The 19,991-nt window shown below is 39.7% G+C and overlaps 1 protein-coding gene across 6 annotated transcripts in view; it reads right to left on the reverse strand.

Moving 5' to 3' along the window:
• The window catches only part of LOC124137805 (zinc finger MIZ domain-containing protein 1-like), a 423,984-nt gene that overhangs the window by 36,000 nt on the left and 367,993 nt on the right, over positions 1-19,991 (reverse strand). Inside the window, exon 1 of one of the 6 annotated variants that reach the window (XM_046504315.2) lies at positions 7,997-8,415. The exons of the other annotated variants lie outside the window; for them this stretch is intronic. The gene's annotated coding sequence lies outside the window, so the exon portion shown is untranslated. Of the gene's footprint in view, positions 1-7,996; positions 8,416-19,991 lie in introns of those variants that run through there. 6 annotated transcript variants of the gene reach the window in all.

Genomic DNA, 19,991 nt, shown 5'->3' on the forward strand with positions numbered 1-19,991 from the left:
TTCCCAAAATGGGTATACAGTGAAACACCATTGCGTCGAGTTATCCAAGGTTCAAAACAACCGAAAATGATGAATAAAGAAAGAATACGCAAGGACCATTCTTTTTCTTTGAGACAAGCATAAGTTCAGCACATCAAAATTTGACACAACTGTTTGACTGTAGTAACCTAAAGCCCATTCTCGTGTCCCTGACATACAGTAGCTTAAGCTGCCTGAATCAATATTCACTCACTCACTCCACCCCCTCAAACACGTCAGTGTTTAGGGGACCCTCCCTGTCAGTGTGTCAGCTGCTGCTGGTAGAGCCAGCAAACATACACACCCACCCCAGACCACACACACACACACAACGACAGAAATATACTTTATGTAACTAGTTATCAGAAGCCTATCTCCTACATTCATCACCATACATAGCCAACATTCAGAACAAATACCAGGGTTGTTAACATTTCAAACTTCCAATACATCATACGACTTAAGAAATCAAATGACCTTAGTAAAATGTAATAAGAAACTAAGTTCCACATAGTAATTAGGTCAGGTGCACTTCATCAGGTTATTGCACTTATATATATTGTAATTATTTAGAATTTATGTCATATTTCCAAAGTAATAAGTTTTATTAATGTTTAAAAGCATTTCACCTGATCTTTCAAAAATTGAATCCCATTCTTATTTGTATTATCCAAAAGACACCCATTGAAAATGTCACCCTGATGCCGTCCAATGAAATGCACGTGGGGGGCACTTGCTATCTGAGGGAGGGTGTAGGTTTATTCAACCTGCCATACAGCATCTCAATACTAAATGTTTAATATCCATGACCCTCTCCTGAACTCCCAAGTTGTACATAAACAGGAAATCACAGTAGGGTGGGAGAGTGGGATAAAGGGATGACAATAACCCCGGTGTGGGGTTGGGGAATGGGAGGGGACAGGGGACAGGGGACAGGGTCAGTCCCACCCGGTAGTGGAAACTCACCCTGCTCTTATGTGTAGAGCTCTCTGAAACTGCTAATCTCAGTCAGAAATCCATAACTTTCCATGCTTACGTCACTGCAGTATTAAACATCTATAAAAATAAATTGAATTTTATTAATTTACTTTAATTTCAAATTTGGAAATTCAGCCTGCTCTCATGTGTGGGCCTTTGTGAAACTGCTAATATCAGTTCAAAAATCATCTCTTTCCATGCAAATGTCACTGCAATATATTATCAAATTAATGGAATAATCATTAAACTTAATTTCAAATTTTCAAGTTTGAAGTTTTTTTCACTAATAAGTACAAGTTTTTCTGTAAACCAAACATAAACCTTGCTTCAAAAACAGTTCCATCCCATTTCAAATGAAATCAAAACTTGATTCAACCCAATCGCCATCATCAGCCTGCTACAAGCTCATCAGCTGTCTGGCAATGTCAAGCTCTAGCATGCTTCAATTCCTACAACTGTCTTGAGTGGACAGAGCCTCATCAAGCTGGACCCACATTGCGGATGGTATTCAAACTGCTAATAAATCACAAAACTACCACTTAAGCACAGTCAAACAGGTACATGCAAGGGTACAGTGTTGGCTAGTACACTGACATCACATGGGCAGCAGTACCTACAGATTGTATGATACGTTGTAAATCATAACGATAACACGTAGTCTTATCCCCAGGCATTCACCAAAACCAATATAATCCTCATAAATGTATTTATTAAGACATCAATAAGGAGTACAAATATATAATATGTGTACGAATCTAACCACCCACACACTTATCCAGTAGATGTATGCACAGCCACACTGATTTGATAACAAACTCATAATATATGTAACCTGAAACACTTGACAACGTGGGGGAAACTTGTAAAAGGTTTTCACAATCTGATAACAATGATATTCTAAATTTAATATACTAATTCATGTTATTTCATTATTTCAGAAAAGTGACTGAACATATGCCTTAAAAATTGTAAATCAAATCAGAAAGATATTTTTCCAAGGTTCAAGGTGACAGTAATTTCAATGTGTCACCAAGGCTAGCACGGTAATTAAACTCTCTATCAACTCAGTTACCTACTAACCTACCAAAAATGTTGGCTTGGGTTGGGTAAGAACAAATATTGCAAAGCTGAGCTAATTAATTTTTTGACCTAATGGTAATGAATTCCTTCTCCCTGAACAAGTTACTGTTTTCTGCTAATTCTGAACACTGAAAAGTCAACCACACATTTCACTGGCTGTGGATCAAGCATGGAACTTTCTGATTCAGTTTCAAAAAGTTTAAGGAAATTCAACATGACAGGACATGCAGTTTTAGTTTCCCAGCCACAAATAACCCAGGACTAGTTTCAGAACCTTACTGGGCAGTAAAACATCCTCCTGCATCTCCAAATAACCTCTCAAGTGGTGAAGGAGAACAAGTCAGGAGTGAAATTAGTATACAGTTAATTCAAGATAGACTTTATGTAAAATAATTACATATTTCGAGTATATCGGATAAGCAGGGTTTTAATGGTTAAATGGGTTGTCCTTCCAGATTTACTCAGACTAGCAGACAACTGGTAGTGTCTGACCATTTAAATAAATGGTTAGATAATATTCTGAAAATCCAACATATTTCTCTCATTAATTCGCGACATGCAAGTTTTACTGAATGAGTAAATATTGCTTATACAGCATCATTAATTTTACAGCTGTTAGCAGGATGAGTTTCTGACCGGGATACTCCAATTGGTATGAATGACTAATTGACTAGTCCAAATTGCCATAGATGGTGAATGATAGGGGTGCCTCTGTTGGCAAATATTAAAGGAGGAATGCCTAATATGACACGGATGGCTATTGTATCAACCTCCATTATCACACCGAGCATTCCTTGAACATTCAATGATTTAGTGTGAAACACTCAGACTTTAGAGTCTTCTGTCACAATTAATCTCTTGCCCTGAGCAGTTGTCAGGACCCCAAATCAACAACAACCATGTACACAGGAATCTCAGTCGAAATTTCAAGTAGTCAGCCATACTTTACCAAACATACCATAGCATCAACATTCAGAGATCTCCATACCATATTAATCCACAAACAGTCAATAATGCCAGTCATCTCGGAAACATCTTCACTTGAGCACATCCTATGCATGCAGCTCTATATCCATCCTACACTGCTCCACCATCACCTGACCTAGATGGACAGCAGTGACCACTACATCTCAGCTCACCCATGGGCACACAGCATTCCATACTTACAATGCCCACTCTAACCACAGCTATTGTCCATGTCAGCTTGTCCACTGACCAGTTACTGCAGCTAGAATGTACATGGGCTGGTCAGCCAGCCTGCTGGTCAGTGTTATGCAATACTATCCATGGGAAGGAGGCCAGCATGGGAGAAGTCAATGATATCTACCTCAATATAAGGACAAGGTCAGCAAGCGTGAAAGGACCTGATTGTTGATTGATAAGAGATCACCATTAGAAGGCAATGCAAATTGAATGAACACTTACTGATTTGGAATCAGGGAGAACACAGACCAGTGAACTAACCATGTATATTGAAATTTCATGTCAAGGGACATGAATAACAAAACAAATCTACATATTACTTATTAATAAATGCAAGACAAGCCATCTTTATACCTGGATCACGGATCCTGTTCTCTTGATTTAATTATCTCGACAGGAATAAATATAGGGAGTTCCTCAGGGGGCTGACATTCAGTACCATGTCTACAGCAAATGTTGGTTTTCAAATTGGAAAAAAATTCAGGTAATCTTAATTATGACTATTGCTATAGCCTTAAGAAGAAGACTTGTATTGCTCTCAGGAATCGACCAATACGGAGAAAAGGGTATTTACAATCAGTATTACACAACTGCTCTTCATAGGCACGTAGAAGTTGGATACTAAAGACATAGAACAGTATGGATAATAACTTCATTATTATACATACCACAGTATATGTGCCAAATATAATCTATCGGTATGTGTTGTATCAAAAATCAGGTTGTCAACTTATATTGTTTACATAAAAATACTGGGATTTGTCACCATTGAAAATATTAATTTTAAAGTAAAGTATTGAAGTTATTACTTCCGAGAACCTTGGAATGTGATATCAGTGAAGTTTGACATCGTACACAAACTCTACCCTTCCACACTTGGACTTAGCTCTCAAATGGATTTATGTATAACGACTTCCTGAATAAAGATCCCTCTCTACAAAATCAACAAGATAACTTTCAAATAAACAGGACTTTAAAGTGTATCTCATGGCAAATTACAACTCAGAGAGCTTTCAATATGGTTGCAAGTTCTACAGGTTGACTTGCAATATGATGTTTGTGCATTTCCATTTGCATGTTAATTTAGGGCAAGTCCTACAGTAACATCTTTGTTTGGCTGAATAAAATCCTTTTGAAGAATTAATACCTGTTTTTTGTAACAAACCTTTGAATGCAGTGTAATGATGTTTATTCAGCAACATTTAAAAATTAAATAAAAACAGTGTTGAATTTCAAAAAAGATGTAAGAGTCCTTGTCATAACATTAATGTTAAAAATATAAGATTCAGTGGGTTCTAGACTTGTATATTATCACAACATCCTGAGGGACTACAGGAACCTTTTATTTTCTAACACTGACAATATGTATACACCTGATGTTTAAACAAATAAAAATAAAATGCTGAACACACTGAAATGTTGCCAGATTTCATTAGTTGGACCTCTATTCACATCCACCTGTCAATAAACCCTTATAGTGTACATTTTGACTGTAGGTAATAAATCAAACGATTTCAGATTGAATCATCAACATTTATTACACAATTAAAACCCATAACATGTTCCCCCTTGGTATCTCCTAAACACCTGTAGATCTGGGCCATGGAAAAACTCAAAATATTTTTACCCTGCAAATACTTCAAGCCTGTTTAATGTCTTCAGTCCATACTTAACCTGACACAACTCACTCTATATAGAAACTGACAGAAAACTGGCGGTTTGCATGTTGCCATCAGAGAGGGATTACACACGATCACCTAGTCCGCCCTAGTATATAACATGTCACTGTGTAGTTAATAAATATGCACATTATTTATAGCTATACAATTGTTTACGTAATCTTGCAACACTACATTTTAAAAAAGCGCTTATAAAAACGTTATAGTTAACATCATAAAAGGTTTGGTGATAACAATTAACACCTATAATTGTCAATAAGTAAGATAGGTTTGTGTTTGGTTTGAGTTAGGGCATTTCAAATCCTTCAGGTTACATCATATTTATCACAGGGCCCCTTGCACTGACATCAAAGACACTGCATTGCTAAGATATATTGGAGTCTAGAGGATTTAAAGGATCTACTACTTAAGAATATGTAGTTTGGAATTTCTGTCGGAGACATTATTTTTTCAGCAAGCGTTTCATTACATAAAAAATATGTCCAAACATCTAACATGTCCTGTGAACGATTTATTTTGGGGGACAATATTTTTCCCCCGAATCCCAAATAGAATGCCTAAAAAGTCATTCCACAAAAATCTGTAGTTATAATATGACAGTTGAGAGTCTCTTGTGCATTTACAAGTTGGATGTAAACATGACGAGGTGTTTTATGGATAACATCTTTATCACAAATACACATTTCAGGGCTAATTCTTGCCCTTCATTCACCTGATAAAATGCAAGAAGTAGTCCTGAAATGTTTGTTTGTATAATAAAGAAGTTGTCATCCATAAACTCCTTGTCATAAACAACAGTTATTCCTAACTGTTCAACCTGCCAACAAAACACCTGTTCAGTGTGCTTGTCCGTATATATTTCAAACAAAGCAGGGTTTGAAATCTCTCTGTAAGCCCTCCCAGCCATGTTGTATATATCCTATATCATACCAAGTTCAATTGACCATATTCCCTGCCTAACCAGCTGGTCAGCAAATGGTCACTACTATGTCTCCCAACATGTGCCCTATAAGGAGGCTGTCTGGTGTTCTAGTTGAGTGATCAGCCTGGTGAGATTATATAGTAGGTGTTTGTTTAGCAGTTCACAGTGGCCCACCTTGACAATAGGTGACCATTATGTCCCCCTCTGCCCGCTTCACCATAATGGGTCTGAATCTAGCAAATTGATGGCGTATCTGTGGAATGCAGGGTAGTACACATGCAATAAATTAAAGCCTGTCTTGACCTACTTTGAGTTTCAAGTCATCCCACATATGCATTATTGTGTGTGGTGATCAATCAGTTATGTTATCAGAGTGAGTAAGACTCAACAAACTTGACATCAATAATTCATTAGGTTTTACCCTCCTGGCTGTTGAAGCGACATGTTGTCTTAGAACTAACTACTGTCTGCACTAATTGGGACATTCATTAAACAGAATGACAATATTTTTAATAACGTTGATAAAAAGGACCGATCTGGCCCCCTGCATTGCACACCTCCCTCCATATTCATCTTCAATTCCTTGTCTTATTTCATGATTATCTAAAACAAGGAAACTGATTGTAATCAAGAAATATCTGACAACATTAGTTTTCGGATATATTAAATATCAGAACTAAAACACCATCAAAGAAAATGTCATACCCTTGACAATCTCACCATGGAATTACTGTTATGAACTTTAAATACTGCCTTTATAATAATGCCCGTTCATCACCCACACCCACGAGAATTATGATACCTAAAAGCGACAACAATATCTTACAAAATGTCATGGCCTGCACAGTTGCTAATCTCAATACTATCAGCATGAAATGCCTTTCGCATAATTGACAAAGATTACCCGTGATCAATACCATACATTGACAACCTTATTTGAAACCCTCAGTATAACAATCAATACAGATGATTCCACCACATCTGTAGCCAGCCATTCAAATACATTCACAGCTGCTTCTTGTGGGAGAAATTAGAGTTACCTCCCTTCCTTTACATTGTCTTTTCTGATTTGATGTCATTTACTGGTGAAATATGGGAGTGTATAAATGTTTGTTGGTACACTATTATTACACAGAGACAGAAGATATAAACTATGTAGATAAGATGTATGCTTATGTAGTACATTGTAATAACTGTCATGCATCCATGTTGAGGAACATTACTTAGTTCATGTTATTACTAGACTATGTGGTACAATGTCATCACTCTAGATTTATGTCTAAAATGAAGGCAACTTGAATTTATTTGGGATTTTGGGCATAAATTACAACACATGTCACGACAGTACACCTTACAATAGCTGTCATTAGTTAAACAAGCTAAATAAGCCCTGTCTGAATGGCTGTTTAAGAGTAGACTGGTATACCTTTACATAACTAAAATAATTGAATATAGAATGTTAAAATTCTGTATCTCAAAGATTAAGTTTATATCTGTCCATATATTCAGTATTTATATATCAAATGTTCTCTAAAAAATGTTTTTGGAGAAAAATTAATATTTTTGTAATCCTTGAATTAAGAGTTTAATAAGCCAACTGATTATATTTGCCGATACCTGGATAGAAGTAACAAAAACAACAGTTCCAAATTCAGCACTACCCAGAATTATTCTGTTACTCAAACCAATCAGTCAAATCTCTTGGTGATATAATTTAATTAAAGTAATGACAAAACTGTACTTTACCATCCCAGTGGATTCTTGAAACATATTAATTACCTCAACCATTCATTAATACAACTACAAATTGGGAGTGCTTTGTGTCAGTGATAAATTTTTAATACGTATGACTGTTGATAAATCAATTATCACAAACACCACATTGTGGCAGCAATACTGGCATGGTTAAAGAGGTCGGCATTGCAAACGCTCAGACTTACGAAGCTTCGTCGGACAGTAACATGGGAGGAAGGGTAAACAGACAACATTGTTGGTAAGCCAATTAACACCAGATCGTTGTGTGAAGCCTTGCGATTGACAGCAGGTTTGGAGGGAAAATCATGGCATTTGAAAACACACACAGCATAGCATCGCGTGGGACAAAATGTGTACAAACCTCATAGAATTATACATCCGAATTGACACTGTACATGTATCGTTGGTCAACATTGGCTGGCGCTGTGAAGGTATATTCTGTCCAGAAAGTGGTATCACAACTTGTCTTTCATTGCGTTTGGACGATGGCACATGCAGCCGAACACTCAGGAGTTGGTCGTTCACGCTATCAAAACATCACACAGATACAATCTCACAGTTACTTTGCCGACCGTCCCGCTTGCATCGCGTCTTTACACACCAATCACTCGCGGTAAGTGTCTCCGAGCTGTGTGTAGTGTGAAATCACTTGTTTATGCGAGGGTCACAGCGGAGTCGCGATAACTCGCAGTTTCTATAAACTCGACAACAATCACGCACCGGAACATAGAGTTTAGCTCGATTAGAGAGTTCACACAATAGACAGCCAGGGCCAACAGCTCATGAATATTAATTAGAGCCCTGGAACCAGCATTACAAACCACCGCGTGCACAGCACGAGGCTGATGTTTGTAACCATTGCAAAGCTAAACATAGCGGAGTGAATGACTAGGAGAAAATGACTTGAAAATGAATTAAGCAAGGAACACCGAATGACCTAAGAGACTGTGTGTGCTAGATCGTCGGCGGGGTGGGTGCATCGGCATAGCTTCCCTTGATCTCGACAAAGAAACAAATCGAAAGTGGAAGCGTGCGGCCTCAAAATAACACGACAGATGGGAACCCTGGGCCAAGAAGGGGAGGGTTGGGAGACAATGTGTTAAACACTGCGTTCAGGGAACATTTGTCGACAAATAACGTACACTTCCAACTCGCAGATCTCGCCCCTGCTATCAAAAGACAAACCATCTGACTTTGTCAGATTTGTCTCACTTTAAAATGCCTGTAGCAATTTTTCCATCGCCCTCTCTATACTCCTATACGAGAGCAAATATCTGGTAATTGACTTCGCATATGCCGTGAGTGATATGAAAAGCGACAACGACTCGATAATATCACCGAGTACATTATTGATACGCGACTTTTTTAGTACGTATGATATATGCTTATCCGCAGGCGTATTTTAAACAGGTGATGATGTACATGTGTACTAATTTGCGACACATGTGCCATTTTCATTCATCTGCATCGTTAAAAGTGTTATTGTATTGCGAATCTGAATGTATTGCATTTTTCAGGAAAAGGGCGTCTGTCAAAACATGTCAAGAGAAACGACGCTATGAATACGCACTTGTATAAGTATTCAATTATATCATTCCACCGACAATGAATGCAAGCCACGCAACTTTGTGTTAACCAGAGCGTGTTTCGTTTCGCCAATGATATATTTTGCATTGTCAAACAGATCGCTTGAGATTCCAACTTGGTTATACTACTGATACAGCCCTGTCAATCAAATGTTTTCATGGTACCGGATAATGGCATAAAACACATGCTCATGTTGTGAAAATATGTATTTATATTTGCAAATATGCGCAGTCAGGCGAAAAAATATAATCTGGAAAGTGAATAGATTGATATGATTTTTAAAAAAAAACGCTAAAGAAGAATTATTCATCATTTACACATGGACAGGCAATCACTCGAGGTTTGACAATTGTTTATGCAATGTATTTGTACTCGACTTATTTCCTAACCTAAACAGATCGTGCCACGGGATAAGTTAACAACACCATCTGAATCGTCCCGCTCACGGCAAACCCTAACAAAACACCCCAGATGCGAACAAAGCAAGGCCATACTCCAGCCCTAACCGTATGAAAGACGCTCCATCTAATTGTCACCCTGTTTAACTAAACAGCCGTAACCCTTGTATTTGTCGCTCCCGTTCCATAGGAAGGGGTGGGTCGGGGGGATGCGCTCAACTCCCAACAGCGCCTAAGCTTCAGTGGACATATCGTGTGATAGGCGGGGATGACGCGACGACACCTTTCGTCGCTGTGAGGCTAATCAGATCTGTAATCCTCAGAATGTCAACAAGCATAGTTTCATCTTTAACACGCGTGTCAACAATTAGGGACTCAAATCTGGAAATGTAATAAGACTTTCGTACGGCACATGGGCTTGTGCCAAAAAAACCCAACAACACGACTATGAAACGTTGGCAACTAAGAACGCTTCAAGGGAGACAATCCCTAGTAACTCAATAACTTCTCCACGCTCGTTCAAGACCGAACATTGAAAAAAAGACCCATCTATATGTAAAGCCGTAAAGAGACATGCGTATGCATGTTTATTATTAATCATACATCATGAAAACAAACTGCAAAATGAAACGTTTCGGAAGAATAAGTTTTGTTCACACGCCTAGATTTCTTTTATTCAACCTTTAACTGATTGCTTCAGTAGAAAAGGCACGCGACATAATTGTGCGCACCTGCATCGTTTGGAATAATTCTAATGTGCGTATCTCCAGCTGTGAGTCCTTTCCATGAATCTAAGTTCACACATATTTATACATTTCCTTGCTATTTCTCAACAAGACAAATAAATCAACACTTTGTGACGTTATCAATTGTTCAACCTCTATGCCAACGATTGCACGGCAGTTATAATGAGGCGGTGTCCTAAAATGGAATTTTTGCCGTGCCGTGTTTGTGACGTGGTGTTGTGGACGGGGAATCTGGACGAGTCTGCATATAGCGATCAAATCCCGGGAATTCGCCTCTCTTCGGCTCGACTGTAGGGCGCCCTGTTTACTTGTTGGCACAGAAACAGATCGGCGGCCACAGCTTGAGTCATTCTCGGACAATTAAACCTTGCGGCAGAAATACCCTCTGATTACAAGGGAAGGAACTGCTGTCGGTCATGCGAGCTGCAACGTTGCTACCGTAACTCTTCATTTGCGCGAAATGTAATAGACACCAGATAGCGAATCGCGGTCGAAGTACCATCGGACGGCGAAATATTGAAAATACCGTAAACGATCTAATGATTAACCACAACACACCGAATGTATAATCCACTTTCACGTTTGATTCAACTGGTAATTCTAACACCAAAACGCGCTATTCTGTCTGAGCGTTATCTTAAATTAATAAGGGAATACTTTTCGTTTATTCTAAATAAGTTAAGTGTAACGTGTCCTTTCAGAAATGTAAGGAAATTAATATAAGAAAATTATAAAGGAAATATCTACTGGACATATGGGCGTCGTTGTACAAAGCGATATTAGCGCTAAGGCGATCGTAACTCCCATGCATTAACATAGACTTACGACAGTCTTAGGGCTAAGGTTATTTTGTATAACTGCAGCATGGATGGATTACCATGAAACGTTCACACATTTCAAAGTAATATACAGTAAACTACGGTTATAACGAACACGCTTATAACGAACTTACTTTTTTGGTCCCGACTATTTGCTGTAGTTATGCTGTATATATGCTTATAATGAACTACGGTTATAACGAACTAAAATTAGTAGTCCCTTTGAGTTCGTTATAACCGTACTTTACTGTATAATATTATAAATTGTCTTAAATATCTTGTAGAAAAGGGAACAAACAGCAGCTATGAGCAATAACACTGGGCGCAATGTATGTATCTTGACGCATACACAAACACTGCATAGCGGGTTTACATAACGGCAAGGCATTTCCCTTTGATCCACTTAGGAAATCGGGCAGATAAAAGCATGAATAAACTCAACAGGTGAATGGCGACAAGAGATACTGACACTGCAACGAGACGGCTATTGTATGTTTCAACTGCAAATACCACACGCTCGCACACCCGTATAACGTAACGACCTTGTACAGGTTAGACCATTCGTTTCAATGTTTCAGGTGGTGTTTCCGTCTCGGGTCAAGTATTAGAAGTATGAAAAGGTATCACGATAGTTATCGAGATATACAACTACACATTCGCGGCTAGTCTTATATAGCCTTACTTACAGTCGGATGTGTGGTAAATCAATACACATACATCTTGGGTATATATAGGCTATATACCCACGCTCTGGTCGGCATATACGTGATGTTCAAGGTAATACTTCATTATTTGACTCTATTATGGATGCCCAAACAAAACCCGTTTTACAGCACTGACACTTCTTTGTACACTACACCATCCCGATTTATATAGTAACAGCATTCAGATCAATACCTCATGTGATGGTCTTCCTGCAATGGATACGTGATCGAATTGGTTAGATATCTATTTAAGGAGCAGCAAGTCACAACAAGACCAGGGCCCCGTTCCACAAAGCGATCGTAGCGCTAAGATGATCGTAACTCCCATACTTTAACATAGACTTACGACAGACTTAGCACTAAGATCGCTTTGTGGAACAGGGCCCTGGATCGGCTTTGAATCGAAGCACCTGTACGGTTTCGTCTCTCATTTTGTACAAACATGCCCACAGGTATTGGTATAGGGTGTTAAAGATATTTGGATACCAGAATTCATTGATCACATATAAAACATAAAGGGTTGGGTCTCACGCACTCTTTGTTATGCATGAAATGCAAAGGTTTTGGTTTTGTTTCTTATTTCCGCAATATTCGGTAATCGAGTCTGGACCAAACAATCCCTTGATTGACATCACGAGCTTCGATCTACGCAATTGGGATACGTTGACATGCATCAACCAAGTCAGCGAGCCTGACCACCTGAACCCGTCAGTCGCCTCTTACGACAAGCATAGGTTGCTGAAGACAAATTATATATACCCGCATCTTCACGGGTTGAAATGCAGAGGTGAATATACCTATAACCTAAACTGGTTCCACTGTTTATGTAGCCCAGTCAAGCTATGACCTTGCTGACGGTTTGAAGATAACCGTGTGAAGGATCACTGGCTAACCACTAAAAACACTTGGTTCGCATGAGCAAAATTACTATACTGGAAATGTTTACCTAGCTAACGGGATAGAGTGGTTAGGCTCACTAACTTGGATGATGCTCATAATATCAATCACTGGATAATTTACATTAATTTCCTATAGCTGGAATAATGCTGAGTGCAGTGTTAAACAAATAAACAATACAGTAAACTACGGTTATAACGAAAACGCATATAACGAACTGACCGATATAACGAACATATTTTTCAGTCCCGACCATTTGTTGTATAAATGCTGTATATATGCTTATAACGAGCTACGGTTATTACGAACTAAAATTAGTGGTCCCTTCGAGTTCGTTATAACCATAGTTTACTGTACTATAACGCATGTCAAATACGTAATACACATGAACATTGTCAGATGTCAATGTAAAATCACAGGCGTACACACGTGCGTGCATTAGACACACACATTATGAGTACTCTTACTGTTCCTGGTGTTAAAATATTAAAACTGTCCAGATTAGATTGATATCTTATATCAGTAGGTATATGCCATAGAAATGTCAAAGATTGAGAAAAATCATATTGCAGCAACTTTTTGTACATGTTTAATTATACGACCTTTTTCAGAGACGGGAATGTGATATAAGCATAATTTACTGATGTAAAACTTCAAAAGCCAGATTTTCATCACAGGATTAAATTTCCGATTTTTTAAATAGAATCAAACCATTAAAACATTAACAGAATGTCGGGGTTTGAAAATTAGACGATCCCATATGAACATGCGCAATGCTTTCTACATGAAATGTTACTTTGTTCCAAGTCGGTTTTTTAATTTCCTTGTTTCTAATTGCCCGACCGATAGCACCTGCCTACCAAAAAGTACAATTTGCCCCCATGACCACTTTACCTCGGAGAAAATTGCCCATGCATATGACAAAAAAACACGTCAAATGAGACTTGCGATCAAAATAATTACGTCACCTATATCATGTAGAATGACTGGTTGGTTATCAGCCCTTGTTTCCCTGGCCTTTCAAGTCTTGCATTTCTGCGATCGCGTTGGAACTAATTTATTAACCTGGGGGACACGTGAAAGAAATGTCAACGAAAGGTTCCTTTGCCCTATCAACAACTGAAGTGTTGTTTATCCTAAGCTCTATCCAAGCTACCATAGTTCGGGAATACATACTGGGTATATGAAGACCAAGCGGTGAAAACACCGCCACGAGGGCCATTAGATAGTCACGTGTCGATGAGTTGCTGGTCGAGCTTGTGTAAATTCGTACCCCGAGTTAGTTTGTTGTTCATACTATCAGAACCGTTTGTTTGCTCCATCCATATTTAACCCCGGGCGCAGAGTTGTGTCGTGTGTTCGAATTCCTGTTCGTTCAGAATGTTGGAATGTTAAAACCATACCAGCGTTCTCGTGGGTTCACCGAAGACCTGATTTACTTCGGGTTTCCCCCCTTATTAAGCAGACCAGTGAATATCCGGGGTAGAATAGGTCTTCAGCAACCCGTGCTTGCCGTAAAAGGCGACTATGCTTGTCGTAAGAGGCGACTAACGTGATCGGGTGGCCAGGCTCCCTGACTTATTTGATGCATCTCATCGTATCCTGCGTGGATCGATGCTCATGATGTCAATCACTGGATGGTCTGGTCCAACTCGATTATTTACAGACCGCCGTCATATAGCTGGAATATTGCTGAGTGCGGCGTTAAACAACAAACAAACAAATGTTAATCTGACACGCCTTGACATAACGGAAATACCGATCCAAACAACACGAGACTCAAACTCACTCATTAATGTATTGACTGCGAGATGCCATTACATAGCTTGACATACTTTCTGACAGCAAGTCGTCGAGTTTCGCACTGCAGTCAGCAATAGTACAGATGGACAGTAAACAATGGAGTCTGAACCAAGCAAACCAATGGTTGATAACAAGAGCACCGATTCGCCTTCACTGGGTCTGGTGTTGAACAGTCAGCAAGGTCACACATTGTAATCACCCGATCCTCATGTGTCGACTCTTGTGACAATCATGCATATGGTATACTGCAACGAAGATATAGTTTCAACCCCTGTGGGGTACATGAACCTATATATCTTGCCCTAGAAGTACAACGGGAAGATATAGTTTCAACCCCTGTGGGGTACATTGACCTATATATCTTGCCCTTGAAGTACAACGGGGAGATATAGTTTCAACCCCTGTGGGGTACATGGACCTATACCTTTGGCCCTTGAAGTACAACGGGGAGATATAGTTTCAACCCACGTGGGGTACATGTACCTATATATCTTGCCCTAGAAGTACAACGGGGAGATATAGTTTCAACCCACGTGGAGTACATGGACCTATATATCTTGCCCTAGAAGTACAACGGGGAGATATAGTTTCAACCCCTGTGGGGTACATGGACCTATACCTTTGGCCCTTGAAGTACAACGGGGAGATATAGTTTCAACCCACGTGGGGTACATGGACCTATACATCTGGCCCTAGAAGTACAACGGGGAGATATAGTTTCAACCCCTGTGGGGTACATGGACCTATACCTTTGGCCCTTGAAGTACAACGGGGAGATATAGTTTCAACCCACGTGGGGTACATGGACCTATACATCTGGCCCTAGAAGTACAACGGGGAGATATAGTTTCAACCCCTGTGGGGTACATGGACCTATACATCTGGCCCTAGAAGTACAACGGGGAGATATAGTATCAACCCACGTGGGGTACATGGACCTATACCTTTGGCCCTAGAAGTACAACGGGGAGATATAGTTTCAGCTCCTAAACATCACAAGAGTAAAAGGCCGACGTCAACCTTTGAAATTTCAATTTAATATGAATGTTTAAGGATAATTTGTTTTAAAAGATGTCAATTGTTCGAGTCCCGCCTCTTAAATGAGCGTTTCGGGTTATTCAGAAGTTGATTGGGCACTCCACCGATACCATGGCGATTAATGAAGGTCGCTTATCTCTTTCCCGCTTATAGCATAGCAAGAAGAATTCCTTTAGAATCTGTCTAGCTTTCTATGGCACATAAACACGTTATAGACGAGAACTTAATAGGCAACATATATGCTTAACTCTCCAGATGGAATTTCTCTACACGGAGTCGTTTATTATTGATGTTTTTTATAGTTAAGTTAATATAGTTATGTAAGAGTCAATCGAGTTTTACACTCCTTTTGATTTGAAGTAGCTTCTTTGACGATCTCGTACTTATGAATCTCCATTACACGAGATATCTTCGTCAAGCTGTTAAATATTCATTGCATTCGCCAGTAACCCGTTTTGTTTCAAAACACCTTTTGCCTTAAAGAAATATATTATCGATTCTTTCTCCACTTGAAGAGAAAGTCAGGTTTTGCTCCCTCACGAATCCATTCAAATTAGGATGAATGTGTTTAGAGCGTCGATAGCCAAAGTGACTTTAGGAATGCGTCTTTGGGGACCGTTAGGGCTTTTTTCAAATATCTAACTATACAAACACGTTATTGTTGTCGGTGAGTTTTGTTTTATGAAATGCTAATGATCTGTTTGCACCGCCCATTGATGTTTCACGCCCCAAATGCTCAAGGGGTCACGTTGTTGGCTGTGCGATGATTGGATGGACACAGCTATTTGCATATATTACACTGTCACATAAAGGCATCTCCCATTGACACTGCATGACGTCACTTGCGTTGATACTTTGCAAGCTTATAACGGGTGGAACTTGGAATGTGAACGTTTGTTTGTTTGTTGTTTAACGCCGCTCTCAGCAATATTCCCGCTTTATGACATGCAAATTATCGAGTTTTGACCAGACAATCCAGTGATCGCCGACGGGGTACGAGTCTGTTCCATTTGGTCGCCCCTTTTTCCCGTTTGTTTAATGTTTAACGCCGCAAGATATTGGAATGATAATGTTAATGTTATATGTATGCAGCATTTTATCTCATTGATGCTATTGTTTGTTTGTTGTTTAACGCAGCGCTCAGCAATATTCCAGCTGTATGACGGCGGTCTGTGAATAATCGAGTCTGGACCAGATAATCCAGTGATTGACATAATGAGCATCGATCCACGCAATTGGAATACGATGACATTCAGCAACCAAGTAAGCGAGCCTGACCACCCGATCCCGTTAGTCGCCTCTTACGACAAACTTAGTTAAATATATATATAAATAATTAACTGTGGTGCTCAAAGCTACAAAGGTATGTAGTTAATCATACATTAATCCCAGTAAAAACCAAAAGACCGTAATAACTGGCACAGTTTTTTTCCGAAGAACAATTAATCAAGCTGTCGTGGCCTTATGTTCATTTACAGAGCAGTTGCCCGATGAAAGCGAAATCATAGCTTTTCTTCAACTGGTATTTTTTTCCCGTTTGATGGCCGGGCTGTATGGCTACGGGGCGGGTGAAACGACAGGGGAGGGGAAGGGGAAGGGGGAGTAGGGGTGGAGGGTGACGACGACATTGAGATGTGACACTACTTCGCGTTGTTTCAGAACAACCGAGAGCGGCATTTTCACAACTAGGGCCAGTGACTCCCCAGTTCGCGTTACAGTCAATTTCCATAAACAGCGACCGCCCAACAACGGCCTCGCATCTTTGATCGTCGGTATCATTTCCAATCCGTCGCGTCGTTTAAAATTCTTTTGTCAGCGTCTAGGGGGTCACCGTGCGTTATGTAACCTGATATCACAATCCCAATAATTTAATACAGCTCTTAGAGAACTAAATAACCTCGAAAACTCATACGTGGCTACGAAATACGGCTTTTAACTCACCTCGACACGGGCTCAAACTTGCTTTCTTAGAAATCACCTATGCGAAACGAGAGCCTTGTGCGTTCAATTTACAGTAAATTTTCTGGCCGTTGTGTCATAATTTACAGAAGCTAGCGTGCAGAAAAACAGAAAGTAAACAATTCATGCTGTCGCACCGTCATTATTATCTATCATGCGTAATACATGACCCGGTCTGACGTCTGCACGTGACCCGAATATAAAGATATTTTCGGGTGACTTGACACAGCACGTTGTAACTAACCCCTTCGATAAGACATGCTCGCGATAAATATTCTCCGATTTCTATTATACTCGTTTTACTATCCCTCGCCGTGGCTAACGGCGTAAACCCATCTTCACTGGCCTAAATGGTCTCCCTTGTGTGACCTTGCCCTTGACGAATAAGTTATGACTGTTTACTCGTGTAATTGTCTGTGTCAAACACGACCATGAGTCATTGTCTCAGGTCTGCTTAAGCTACTCGAGGCATGTAATATGTTTCATATTTGTCCCTGCGTGATCAATGTGTGGATATTACACCGATCCTTAGTTTCGTCAAATCAAACATAACGTCATTAGTCCTTACTAAAATATCCGCTAACAAACGCACCAGGCCCGGTTACATTATGAGAATTGTGAAGCGCGGGGAGGGTATGAAATTCAAAATGCAGGGTCTCTGTTGTCGGCCCCGGCTTGTTTAATATGGCCTATTTTCTGAAATGACAAACTAGCTTTTACCGCTGGTTTGGCTTGACATATGGCACGTGCAGCGTTTACTATGATAATAGGCTAACAATGAGGATGGCTGGCAACTCGCTCGGCGTTCGCTGTCTGGGGAAAGATTTACAGAGCGGAGTCACTCGGCCGTGTCGAGAGTTACGGGGTTCGAGAAGGGTGAAGAAAATCTTGCCCGACTGACTGTTGACACAAAACAAATACTCCATTAGGTTTTAAACGACCCAACCCCGAGAGAACCCCATTTGTATTTGAGCGCCACCTTGCGGTGGGTCTTGAAATGCGAGGAATTCCCCACATGTCTGAGCGAATCTAACAAAGGCGGTGTGGGATAGCCTCATTTCCTAGGCTTGCTTGCTGACAAGGTGTCTGACCAATGCCATGCACGAACAGCGAGTAAAAAACTAAAAGACATGTGTTTTATTTCTTGTTTCTCGCTCAGAACCATAAAGTGTTCGTAGGATATTCCTCAAATATAAACTCACTACAGTATCACAGCTCACGAAACGTGCCGATCTTTCCATTAAATTATTACAAATAAGTATTTCAACTGGTAAGGCCAATTTAATATTTGAAGTATCTTGTTTCCATTCCATTGTGAGATACGCTGTCAAACATTTGACGCTGGAAATAAAATATTTTACAATCTGCGAACAGACTTTGGTGAGTCTGTTGACGAATTTCATTCGCCTACAATATCCTATCATCTTAAAAAACTGCTTGTCTCAGCAATTAAACCGAAATACTGGGTCAATAAAACTTTGTAAAAGACACAAGCGAGGGGCACCACTTGTCACGGATTTGCAGAAACGGCTCTAAACCCGTCATAAAATTTGCACGAGTTTAGGTAAAGTGCCAATGTAAGGATTAGAGGTGAAAAACTCCACCTGTCAATCATACACGAAACCTCTCCGCCAGACGGCGCTGAACAACTGGTAGTATAAACTTGTCTCCGTCTGCAAGGGTTTCAATTTCTCCATATTTCTCTAACAGCAGAGGTCAAGAAGGACAACGCTGAGGGTCGAGATGGTGAACTTGCCGAATTTGTTTCAGTTGGTTTAGGTATTTTCACTGGTCGAAAAGTTAAACATACATATATTCACTTCTGAATGATTTATATTTGCATCAAAGAAGATACCATTCTTCCATGTTTCTTTAAAAGATGCAGACGCCTTCTTCTGTAGACGTTAACGTCACTGTGAAATAACCATTGTAGTTCGCTTCCATTGCTCATTTTGTAGGAAACACTTTCATGAAAGGGATGTTTACAAGTAATAGTCTATTACACTGCTTAACTTTCCGAAGAGAATCAGAAGTTAAAACTGGTTCTCACACGACATCAAACACTCGGCAAGGTGTAGACCCTCAATGAAATAGCTGTTGAAACTTTGGTCGCTGCCTCGGGAATATATTTTCGCCTCTTAGAAATTGGCTCCCACTCAAGATATATTCTCTACCGTGGTATGAAACATCTCCTCGGGAAAAACAACACCACCAGCTCTAACTGCCTTACTGATTGACACCATTTTGTGAAACAAGTCCAAGAATTTAAAGGCTCTGAAGAAATACCTGGCAAATGATTTATGCAATGAAACCCCTTAGTTGCGTTTCTCGGAGTGGGTATTTCAGTAGTTTTTATTAGCTTAACAGAGGAAGGGTGGATATACAATTTATACAAGACTATTTCGT

Source organism: Haliotis rufescens, unplaced genomic scaffold, assembly GCF_023055435.1.
Source record: "Haliotis rufescens isolate VD_foot unplaced genomic scaffold, xgHalRufe1.0.p SCAF_20, whole genome shotgun sequence".
NCBI lineage: Eukaryota > Metazoa > Mollusca > Gastropoda > Lepetellida > Haliotidae > Haliotis > Haliotis rufescens.